General features: G+C 52.5%; 1 long non-coding RNA gene across 1 annotated transcript; it reads left to right on the top strand.

Moving 5' to 3' along the window:
* The first annotated feature begins 2,222 nt into the window (after window positions 1-2,222).
* LOC141374827 (uncharacterized) lies at window positions 2,223-5,694 on the top strand. The gene is made up of 3 exons (XR_012381966.1): window positions 2,223-3,071; window positions 3,605-3,701; window positions 5,422-5,694. It is a non-coding gene; the product is annotated as an uncharacterized lncRNA (long non-coding RNA).
* The last annotated feature ends 6,202 nt before the right edge of the window (window positions 5,695-11,896 follow it).

Genomic DNA, 11,896 nt, shown 5'->3' with positions numbered 1-11,896 from the left:
CCCCTGCCTCCATCCCAGCCTCTGTGACTCTACTTCTCTTTCCCTTAAAGAGGTGATCATCTGGGATCATCTGTTCAAGTTGGCCCTAACAGGTCTCAGGATTCCAGCTTGGCAAACAGGTTATTGTCTTGCAAGAAGTCTCCTCCAGCGAGGAGGAAGATAGCACCCACCATCCTCCTTCCACTCAGGCACCGGCCCAAGTAGCTGTCTAAAGAAAGGGGTTCCAGGGCCTGGTACATCTGTTGTGGGGCCTGCTGTCTCCAGCTCCCACTCTTGCTGCTTGCTCTGGTGCCCCCAGATCTTCTCTGATCTCCAGACCCCCGAAAAGTCCTTTTCTCCACCTTTGGTGATCCTCCAAAGGCATGAAGGTGTGTCTAAGTGATAAAGTATAGAGAGTAAGGAATGAAGAACTGGTTTGAGCTCCTTAGGGCAGAACTCAAGCTGTATCCATCTCTGTCTTCTTACACCTGGCAAGGTACCTGGCCCATAGTGGACACTTAGCAAACATCTACTGGATAAATAGATAAAGGCTCTCCAGGGTGGGGTTTGGAAGGGAAGAAAGGGCTTAGTCCATGAGGAGGACAATTTGAGGTGCTGTTCACAAGGTGCTCTGAGGACTGGAGGAGAGGGGATGGAAGGGTAGTGAGAACTAAGGGTCTGACCCTATCGCTCGCACTGCCTTTGTGGGGCTGAGCACAGGCAGGGAAGGCCATAGGGAGTCCAGGGCTGGTAGGAACTGGTAGACAGCAGACCCTCTTCCTGCCCCCACCCCACACCCAGATGCGGTCTAGATAAGTGAGCAAATTTGACCATTGTCTCTGATCTGAGACACTGCTGCCCCTCTTGACAGAGAAGAATTAAAGAGGCGGCTGCCACACGGGCACACAAGAGCTGTCCAGACACACAGGTCTTCCAGGCCATTGTCTTCTCCCCACCCTGGAGTAGAGAAGAGCATAAGCTCTGGAGTTCAGACAGACTAGGCACAAATCCCAGGCTCACTTCTCAACACTATAACTTCAGAAAACATTGGACCCTATCTGTGCCTCAGTTTCCTCTACTGTAAAATACAGATAACAGGAATTATACTAATCTCACAGAGATATTGGGGTGACTAAATGAGTCAAAATGCACTTGGAGAGGAACTGATATGTAGTAAGTGCCCAATAAACACCTGCTGTCACTATTGCGTGGACCTCAAAAGGTCCTCCTGATCTGCCAAGGTCTTTCCTAACCCAGCAAAAAGCCTTCCCCTGAGGAGTGATTTGCAGTGGCAAGCGGGCGGTGGTTCAGCCACACCCACTTCCCAGGGTTGGGGCAAGCCGTGGCCCCTCCCCAGTGTTCACTGACCCCACCCTCCAATCCCGTCTCTGGGACTCAGTGGCCCCTCAGCCCCTCCAGTCGCCAGCCTGTCTGCTGGGCTCTCACGCCTGATGCAGAGATAAATGCATCCCATGATAGCATTGTTTCTCACTTCCAGAAGCTCTCCAGTGCAATCCTAGAGGGTGGGATTAGCCAGGCATTTGGACAGTTCAGGGGTTTGGAAGGATGGAGAGAGGCTGTTCCCAGAGCCGGTCACTCCCATCCTTAAAGGTGGTGGAAGTGGCTGAGCATGCAGGGAAGGGGCAAGGGGAGCAGCTGTGGCCTGAGCTTCTGGAATATTCTGCCACACCCCCAACACACACACACACACACACACACACACACACACACACACTTGGCCTAAGGTGGAAGGAAGGGCTGCACAGCTGAGTAGAGAAATGGGACATCCCTCTCCCACAGTCCATTCTCTCTCTGCCCCCAGCTCAGAGCTGTCTGGTCCAGGTACTCCCTCAGGTGACTGAACTGAATAGCCAGGTGTCTCTGGAGAGAGAAACTCAGAGCCCATAGGGGCCTGTGAGGAGGAGGCAGGCAGAGGAGAGGGGAATCTGGGGGAAGGAGCATCAAGACGTGCTTACTTCATCATTTTTGATAGGGTCAGCCTGGGGAGAGAGGCCTTCTTCCCTTCCCAGCCAGGGCGGGCCCCCTTCTCCTGACCCTGCTCCCCCGTGCTCCCAGTACAGCCACTCGCATGACCTCACTGCCATGACCAGGCCAGGCAGGTGGCCAGGAGCCAGGGACCCGCCAAAATCCACATCCCCAGAGACACGCATGAGCCAGGCAGGGCCTAGATATGTCACTCAGACAACCTCCACCCGCTGAACCCACGCCTCTGAAGACAGCCTGTCCTGCTAAGTGTTTACTCCAGCCAGGCAGGCTCTCCTCCTCTCTCAACAAGCCTGGACTCAGAGCAGTCCTTCACTCCCGATCACATCTGTCAGCCAGACACATCCTGACTCTGACTTCCCTCCACTGCTAACTGCTGCTCAAGCTGCTCCATCACAGGACATCCCCAAGGAGTTCCCTGACCCACCTCTAGCCTCTCCATTACTTCACGCGGCAGAGGCAATCTTGGTGGTGGTGGCAGGGTAGAGCGGAAGTAACCAGGGGGATGACCCGGAAGCGACAGTGCTGCCTCTGACAGTGGTTCTAGAAGTTTCGGTGGTCGTGATGGGGATGGAGGTAGTGGTGATGGTGGTGATGGTACCAGTGATGATGGTGGGGGAGGTGGTGGTGATGGAGGGGTTGGCAATGGCAGCAGGAGCGGGGATGGTGCTGGTGGTTGTAGCAACGAGAATGAGGCAAGTAGGGGCCGGTGTCTCCCTCCCCTTCCTAAGGCTCAGGGATGTGAACAGACCCTCATGAGTGTCCCTGAGGGTTATAGCAGCAGCGGTGAATAGAGATTGTCTGGTCACCGAAGGCCCCAGGACAATGGGGTAATGACCCTTTGCCCTGTTCCACAGTGAGGTCTACTATGTTCCCCTCCTGGACCTCTGGAGGCCATCCCCTGCCACCTGAAGTACGTATCATCTGACCCAGAAACGGCGGAGGCCCCCCCGAGAGAAAGTGGGACGAGGCCAGGCTTGCGAGACAGAGGATGCAGTGCTGGAATCCCAGCTGTTAGAAAACAAACTTGGGTCTGAACCTCACCAAAGAATGGGAATCATAATTCTTCTTGGCAGGATCATTGTAAGGTCTGAGATAAGCATCTTTAAAAGTGCCTGGCACAGAATAGTAGCACAATAAATAATAAATCTTTTTCATTCTGTTTTCCAGGTCTTTCTTATCGAGCTCTGGTATACCCACCCACCCCCAACCCTTTTTCCCTATGCACCCCGCCATACTAGTTTTCTGGAACTGCTATAGCAAATTGCCACAAATCTCGGGGCTTGAAACAACAGAAATGTATCCGCTTGTACTTCTTTTTTTTTTTAAAGATTTTATTTATTTATTTGAGAGAGAGAATGAGATAGAGAAGAGAGAGCATGAGAGGGGGGAGGGTCCAAGGGAGAAGCAGACACCCTGCTGAGCAGGGAGCCCGATGAGGGACTCGATCCCGGGACTCCAGGATCATGACCTGAGCCGAAGGCAGTCGCTTAACCAACTGAGCCACCCAGGCGCCCATCTGCTTGTACTTCTGGAAGCCAGAAGTCTGAAATCAAGGTGTCAACACTGTGGTGCTCCCTCTGAAGGCTCTAGAGGGAGAATCCTTCCTTGTCTCTTCCAGCTTCCAGTGGCTCAAGGCGTTCCCTGGCTTGGAGCTCCAACCTCGGCCCCTGTCTTCATGTGGCTCTTCTTCACATGGCCTTCTCCCCTGGGTTTCTGTATGTTCTTTTCCTGTTTCTTATGAGGATTCTTGCACTAGATTGAGGGCCCGCCCTAACCCAGCATGATCTCACCTCAATCCTTACCTTCATTACATATGCAAAGACCCTATTTCCAAGTAAGATCAGACTCTAAGGTTTCGGGTGGATATAACTTTGCGGGGGGGGGGGGGACTATTCAACCCACTACACACGCCCCTCACCTCTGAGTGAGCCAAACCTAATTCCCCCACCCCTGCTACCACCTGGCGCAGTCATGGCCCCTGGCCCTGTCTCCCTCCCCAAGCCTGCTCCTGGACACCCCTGCCCCACCCCCACCCCCGTAGCAGCCCAGGTCCTCAGGTCCTGTGCCCCGGGCTCCCTGGTGCCACGCGTGCATGCCTGTATGCATGTCTACAGACTCTCTCACTTGGCGGTGACAAAGGGGGATTCTAGGCTTGAGTCGGAGTCCGCAGGGGCCTCACTGCTCGGAAATGCTTCTTCCTCTCCCCCTGGCAGCTGTTTGGCTTGGCGGGGTCCCAACTGGCAGGCTGTGCAGCCAAGGAGTCCTGGGGGGCAGGGGGAGGGAATGGTGAGGGGAAGGCAGGCCCTGGGAGCTGGGCCAATCGCGGGCCTGCCTGCTGGCCAGCTCCAGCCCCCTCGCTCCTGGTTCTCCTCCTCCCTGCTCTCCAGTCCTCCCCATCTGACAAAGGGGAATTCTGGAGACCCTCCACCGCCCGCCCCAGCCAAGGAGAAGACGTGCTGAAGGGGAGCAACAACTGGCAAGGCTAGAAACACACACACAGGGAAAGAGCAATCATGGACCCTGGGGCTTTGCTCAGGGGGGCTCCGGGTCCTCTTTGAGGCCACCCTAGGACAACCTGGATGCCTTCCAACCTTGGGACACCCTGTCCCCTGCTTCTTCCACGTTCCTGAAATCTGTTCTTAGTGCCCCCTTCTAGGGCACTTGCTTTCTCCTTCCGGGGCCCCTCTGAACCCCCAAACTCTTGCCAATGTTTCCGAATCAGTCCTCTCTTCAGATAAGCAAGAATGAAAATGATGCCCCCCCACCCCGGCCCCTAGCGGGTCCTACAACCTTTTTTTTTTTAACCACTGATGGAAAAATAGTAAAGAAACACGCAGGGAGGGACGCAGTACACCGAGCCTGGGTTTCAGGGTCTAACTGGCCAGGCTTGATGTCGCAGCCCTGCCACTTAACACCTGCGTGACCCTGGACAGGTAATTTAGCCTCGCTGAGCCTTGATTTCCTCTCATAAAAACAGGGGTACTCACAGCTAACTTGCAAGGTGCAAGGCTAAAATGGCATAGCTTCTAAAACAAGGAAGGTGTCCTCTAAACGGTAAGAAGGGACGGCATGCCAGGCAACGCCTTACATGTTTTGCATAGATTGTGACATTTCACCCCTAATAATAACTTCAAGAAGTAGGAACCACTGCATGGCTAAGGGAGCTGGGCGGTTTACCTTGACAGTCAGAGTTGGTGAGTGGCTGAGCAGGGACACTGCCCCGCAAGCCGCTGAGCTCTGTGCCTCCACCATGGGCAGGGTAGCCAAGGTGGACAGGGTTAGTACTAACACTGTTAGGGAAAAGGTGTGTTTTGTGTACGTTTCGGATGGCAACTGCAAGAAGTTTTATACTTATTTGGGCTTCGTTTTACACTTATCTGGGCTTCATTAAAAAAAAATAACCTTTTAACCCAATTATTTCCCTTGATTTGCTAGCTTCAGAGAAGAGATCTGAATGTTCGACGAGTGCTGAAGGTTCGGTGTTGGCATGGCTGGTGCTGGCCGTGGTGCTGTGGTCTCGTTGGAGATGAACCGTGACATCAGAGCGCATCCCTGCCTTGTCTGTCTGGACCCAGAGATGTCACCGTTCCTGGTTCTTTGTTACCGCTTAATTGGTGTTGATTGGAAACTTTTCCTGAAATGGGGCAGAGCTGCTTAAGTTGTCTTTTCCATGTAACTTAAGCATAGCAGTATAAATAAAATAATAGTTGGATGTTTAAAAAAAAAAACAAAAACAGAAAAAACCACCAGGCCACAGGGAGCAGCCGGCCGCAGGGGCTTTCCCACGGGCCCCTGCAGGTGCAGCACGGAGGGCTCCCTCATGCTGCACACATGGGTGTGCGTGCCGTTTTCCAGGAGGGGATCTGCCCAGCTGCCTTGGCAACTCTGAAGTCCTGGCCGTGGAGGCCAGCCCATCCCGGCCTCCCAGCCACAGCAGGAGACCATTGGACTGGAGGCTCCCTTGGCTCACATGCCCTGGCACATCTGGAAGCTGTTAGCTCCCATCCCTTCTCCCACTTCCCCCTCCCTGCTCCAGCTGTTCTTGATGGCTAATTCCGGGAAGTACCCCTCGGTCGCAGATGCTTGCAGAGGACAGGGTGGGAGGAGGGGGGGTCCTCACCACTGTTTTGGTGGGTGAGAGGGAGGTGGGCAGGCCGCAGAGGGTTCATGTGAGTCACCCAGAAGAGCCGGTCTCCTCCTCCCCTGGCCCTGCAGGACAGCTGGTAGGGTTACTAGGGGTTGAGTAATGAGGAGGGAAAGACTGGGAGGAGGCAGGGGCAAGCGTGGAGGGAGACCAGGGAGCGGAGACTGCAAGAATGTTTCTGCCGGAAGAGATTGCCAAAGGGTCATCTGATAGTGTCCATCCCCCCTGCTGCCTGGGGTTCGCGACGTCCACGTGGTGTGGTGGAGAGAAGGCAGCCTTTGTGGTTGAGCAGAGCTGGGTCACAAGCCTAGCTACATCACTGTCGGTCTATGTGATCTTGAGCAAGGTCCTTATTCTCTCCAGGCCTGAGCCGCCTCAGCTATGCAAGGGAGGGATGGCACCTCCCGGGCAGGCAGAAGGGTTCGGTTCGGTGGTCTGGTCTGCACTTACAAGCACTCCCTCCCACCTCTCTAAGAGCTGCTGTAAGCTGCTCGGGACACCTTCCCCTGGCTCCGCTCCCCGCCCCACTTTCTCAAGTCTCACTCTGTAGTGCCTCCACCCCACACCTGGACCTGCTCTGGAAGACATGCCCTCCCCAGGTGGAGTCTGACCCTCCCTCCTCTCTGCTCAGCTCTGCCCTCCTCGCTTCCTAAACTCGTGGAAGATGCCCCCCTGCAAGGAGACTGCCTCTACCCCCTAGCACCTGTGGCCTTAGGGAAGCTATTGAACATCTCTCTGAGACTATATCCCAGGCGTTAAATATCATCACTGCTGCAAAGATGCCTCCTTATACGCTTTTGCATGCCGTCTTCACAGCAATTCTGGAAGACAGGTTTCTCAGCCACCACCCTCTTATAGATGTGGAGGGAAGGACAAATATAGCATTCATCGAAGGCTTGCTGCACACCAGGCCACGTGCTGGGCCTGAAAGAAAAGCCGAGGAAATCCTACAGCCTCCCCTTAGAACATATGTGTCTTCAAAAGCCGAGGACTGGTTAATAGCTCCTACGGGGAAAACTGTAAAGGGGCAGTGCCCCCAGGCAGCCGGACAGCCTGCCGCTCATCATCCTGGCTGGGACATTCAGAGAACGGTCACTCAGTCCCCAACCCAAGGAGCTGTTGTCAGCTGCAGTTGGATGGACCCTATACCCCCTTCCAGAGTGGTTCCCCTTCCTGTTGCCCCACAAGCTCCAATTCCCTGGGACAATGAAATCACACACCACGCCCCCGGCTGCAGTCTCATCCTTCGCCTTTCCTCTCCCAGCTCCCCAGTCTGCAATCCCCCCAACCCATCTGATGACTGGTGTGCAGGAGCTGATCCAAGTTGGTTCTTCAGTATATTTTCGCTACCATCTGAGAGCTAAATGCTTTATGGCTACCATCTCATTCGACCCCCCCACAATAACCCCCAAATGAATATTATTGCACCAATCTTGCCAAGGAGGAAACCAAGCCTTAGAAAGAGGGCCACCCCATCTGCTGTGGGGTCTCAGTCTGTGGGAACAGCACCCTCCGTGCCTGGCAGCAGGCCTGCGCAGGTGCTGAAGGACAGACTCAAGTCCATTCATAGCAAAGGATTCTAGGCCTGAATAATCAACTGCCTATGCATCAGCACCACCAGGTGCCCACTGGACGGCCCAGATCCCACAGGTCCAAAACCAAACCTCTGACCTTGCCCTCCAGTGGCCCTTCACTCACAGCTCCCCCACCACAACAAATAGCAACTCCATCCTCCCAACCCCCTGGGCCAGAAATCTTGGAGCCACCACTGACACATGTCCCCAAGATCTCACCTTCAATCATCTGAAAGCCTTGTTGGCTTTACCTTCAAAATATATTCAGACCCCATCACTCCCAAACTCTGCTCACACCAACCTGCCATCCCCCCTTGGATTACTTCAGTGGCCTCTCACAGGTCGCCCTTCTTCTGCCATTGGGCCCTACTGTCTACACAGTAACCAGAGTTAGAGTTGACCTTTTAAAGCCAACATCATCCCTCCGCTCAACACATTCCAGTGTTATTTCCCACTCAGAGCAAAAGCCAGGGCCTCACAATGGGTTCCAGGACCCACCCCACCTGACCTCTGCCCTCTCCCCCCAACTCTTCCCTCCGCTCCAGCCCCACTGGCCTCAAACACTCTGGATACACTCCTGCCTCAGGGCCTTTGCTTCAGCTGTTTTCCTTCCCCCAAATTTCCCCATGGCTCCCTCCTTTAATCATGAAGCTCACCTCAATTAGGCCAACTCTGACCAAGCTATTTTTTCTGTAGCCACTCCTCCCTCAATACGCTCAATCTTCTCCTCTTATCCTAGTCAACTTGATGTCCAAAGACTTTATTGTTTTCTATTATACCCTATGATTTACTTATTTTTATGTTTTCTTCTTTATTGTCTCTCTTGCCCACTAGAATGTCAGCTCCATGCCGGCAGGCAAATCTGTTTTGTTCACTGCTGCATCCCAAGTACCTAGAACTATGATTGGCACATAGTAGGTGCTTAATAAATATTTCTTGAATGAATAAGACAACTGAGCTGATATATACATATATCCTCAAGACACCTTTGGCACAGCACATCTTAGGAGATTCTTTTGGTCAATGCTTTTGGAGGGCTGCCATGTGTCAGGTCCTGTGCTAAGTAAGTCTAGGAAAGTGATCAAGGACAGATGTAATCCCTGCTCTGGAGACTCTTTACCCAGAAGAGGATACAAGTATACCTCCACTATATCTAGTAATGGGCTGTTGCAGGGGGAAGGGCAGTCATTCAACTTAATGCAAATAGTAATCATTGAGCACACAACATACAGTTGTGTGGCTTAAACAAGTTTTACTTTGCCCTTAAAATACATTTCACAATTGAAAACACCTTTGCATCCATATCTCCTGGGATCCTCACTATCACTACTACCATATCACCCCCACATTCTTCCTTCCATCTTGCTTGCCTGCCTGCCTGCCTTCTCTCTTTCCTTTCTTCCAGAACACTTCCTTGGCACCTGCTCCTTCCATAACACAGCAGGGTAGGGTGGTAGGCTGCCCATGTGGTTCCAGAATCCCAGGAGATTTAGAACCGCACCCACAACAATTTCAACAACAAGACCAAGCTGTTAGATAAGGAACAGGACAAGCTATAGCCCCCCAGAGCAGGTAGGCTTGATCAAAGATACAGCGAGTTCTCAGGGAGAAAGTAGATCTGAGCTAGATCTTTTTAAAAAGGATTTTCAGATATTCCAACACTGAAGGGAGGAAGGAAAAGATGCCCAGTGAAAGGCACAGCTTGAACAAAGGCTTAGAGAAAAGAATGAGCCTGGCATAAAGGGCATGAATCTGGTTGCACCAGCAAGGTCATTTAAGGGGTGGTGGGATTCAAGGAGCACCTTGCCCAAATGATGAATGGGAAGGTCAGCAGGTCAACTGTGCAGCTGGATCTGTAGCACGGATGGTATGGAGCTGGACAAAGCACCAACTCTGCATTCATGCAGACCTGGGTTCAAATCCTGACCACGCCCCTTGGAGAAGTCACTTTTCTGTCTTGGATTTCTTACCTCTAAAATAAGATAATTCCCAGGTCATGCAGAATTTGAAGATTAAATGAGATGATATATATGAAAACCTCTGGCCTAGCACTTTGTAGATGCTTTTTAAAAATGTTTATTGAATTTGAGAAAATTAAGGCAGTGGGTGTGAACCACTCATTCAAGAAGTTTAGTCATGAAAAGAGGGAAACATATTGCACAATGGCCACAGAGTGCAGAGCAGGGTCAAGAGAGCCTTTTTTTTTTTTTTTTTAAGCTGAGGAAGACCTGTGGGTGTTTGAAAGCTGAGAGGGCGGGTGCTGCCAAAAGACAGGCTGGCTGGTGATGAAAATGCTCTAGAACTGATTGTGGAGTTGGTTGCACAACTCTGCAACTAGACTAAAACCACTGGATTGTCACTTTCAGTGGGTGAACTGTATGGCATGTGAATTACATCTCAATAGACCTTTAAAAAAAAGAAGAAGGCAGGATGGATAGAACCACGAGCTCCTTTGGGAGTCAGGAAGGGGGGTGCACAGCAGGGGACAGACTCAGAGAACAGAGGGGATGCAGGGTTCCTCCAAAACCCAGTGGCAGGCTGGAGGACTCACTCATCACTTGCATGGGCCTTAATGAGTGCCTACTAAGTGCCAAGCGCTGTGGTGGGGGCTGGGAGACTCAGACGCCCTCGAGTTGCTCACAATGCTTGGGCGAGTCCAACATGAGCAGAGCTATGGAAGGGCACACGGAGTGTGCTGGGAGCAGGAAGAACAGGCGGAAGCAGAGACGGGACAGTCGCCCTGCTAACCTGCTATCATCACAGTCTTCACCAACCAGAATGGGCTTGATTTCTCAATCACAGATAGACTCGCAGGTGAGCTCAGAGCTGCAGCAGACAGACAGATGCTTGGGCTGTGACTGGGGAGCAGGGATCAGCAAGGTGGGGAGCTCCATAGCCTAACTAGGAGAGTTGTTGGAAGTGCCCCATTGTGGAAGAGGTCGGAGAGTCCTGAAACTATCATCTCCAACCCCCAAGTCACTTCCATTAGACCTCGATGGGGGGTGGGGGGGGCGCTGAGAACATCAGGAGTCTTCATGGTGTACACTGTTCTAACCTGCACATGGTTTCTTTATTTCCTTGAGTGAATGCCTCCCACCCCGCAAAACCACCGTAGGGGCTGCTCCCGTGGTAAAGTGATGATAGGTGCAGAGAGAGGGACCTGGTAGGTTTGGAGACAGGGCAAGGAGCTAGTTTGGGCCACAGAGAAGCCACCAAATGGACAAACCACAGTTGGAAGAGCACTGAGAGTCAGATATATCTCTTGAATCAACAGTAAGGGTCTTCGGGACACACCCCGGACCCACCTGTAATGTCAGGTATTCAACATGACCCCAAGCACCAGGACGTCCTCCTGACCACCACCCAGAACTAATCACAGCCTTTCTCTTCATCCCCACAGAGCCACACCCCTGCTGACCCTCTCCCTACACCACCCTGCTCCCCAGTACATCAGGCAAACTGAGGCAGTGTGCTGGAGAGAGGGTCTTAAAAGGGGTCGTGGATTCTAAACCCCCAGGTTCTGCCCTCAACTTGCTATGTAGCACCTGCTCTGGGCCCAGTCTCCTCACCTGTGTAAGAGGTAGAATGTGTGAAGCTTCAGAGCCTGGGCTCCCCACCAGACCCCCGGGTCTTGATTTCCAGCTCTTCATTTACTAGCTTTGTGAACCTGGGACTGTTATGTATCTCTTTGTGTCTCACGTCCTTTATCTAAAGCTGGGATAGTGGTAGCATCCACCTCAAAGGTTAGTGTGAGGATTTAATGGGTTAATCAGCACAAATATTTGGAAGGCTGCCTGGCACAGAGTAAGGGCTCAATAAATGTTAGGTATTTGTGTTATTATGACCATGAGGGAGGAGTGCTCAGTGGTCTCCAAGGGCCCTTCTAGCTCCGGGATTCAACCTGTACTATCGTATTTCGCTACGTTTCTAATTATGTGACCGTTATTTGAGTACCCCAGGCATCTCAAATCCGAATGCTTGCTTGACCTTGGGCCTCCTTGATTTACCTTTTCCTATGACATCCTGGAGGAAGCCTCGAGCCCCCATCCACACATTGTGGGAAGTCAGAGCCCTTCCTAGCATCTTTGAGGGCTGGGAATGGGGCGTTCTCTCCCACCTTTCCTCGTGAAGCCCTCTGCCGTGTGGTGATCTGCTCCTAAGCCTCACCAGGCCCACGTCTGTGTGGCTGACT

This window comes from Callorhinus ursinus, unplaced genomic scaffold, assembly GCF_003265705.2.
Source record: "Callorhinus ursinus isolate GAN/ISIS: 27379988/994484 unplaced genomic scaffold, GSC_fseal_2.0 scaffold22, whole genome shotgun sequence".
Classification (NCBI taxonomy): Eukaryota; Metazoa; Chordata; class Mammalia; order Carnivora; family Otariidae; genus Callorhinus; species Callorhinus ursinus.
This window is presented reverse-complemented; position numbering and strand designations above follow the sequence as displayed.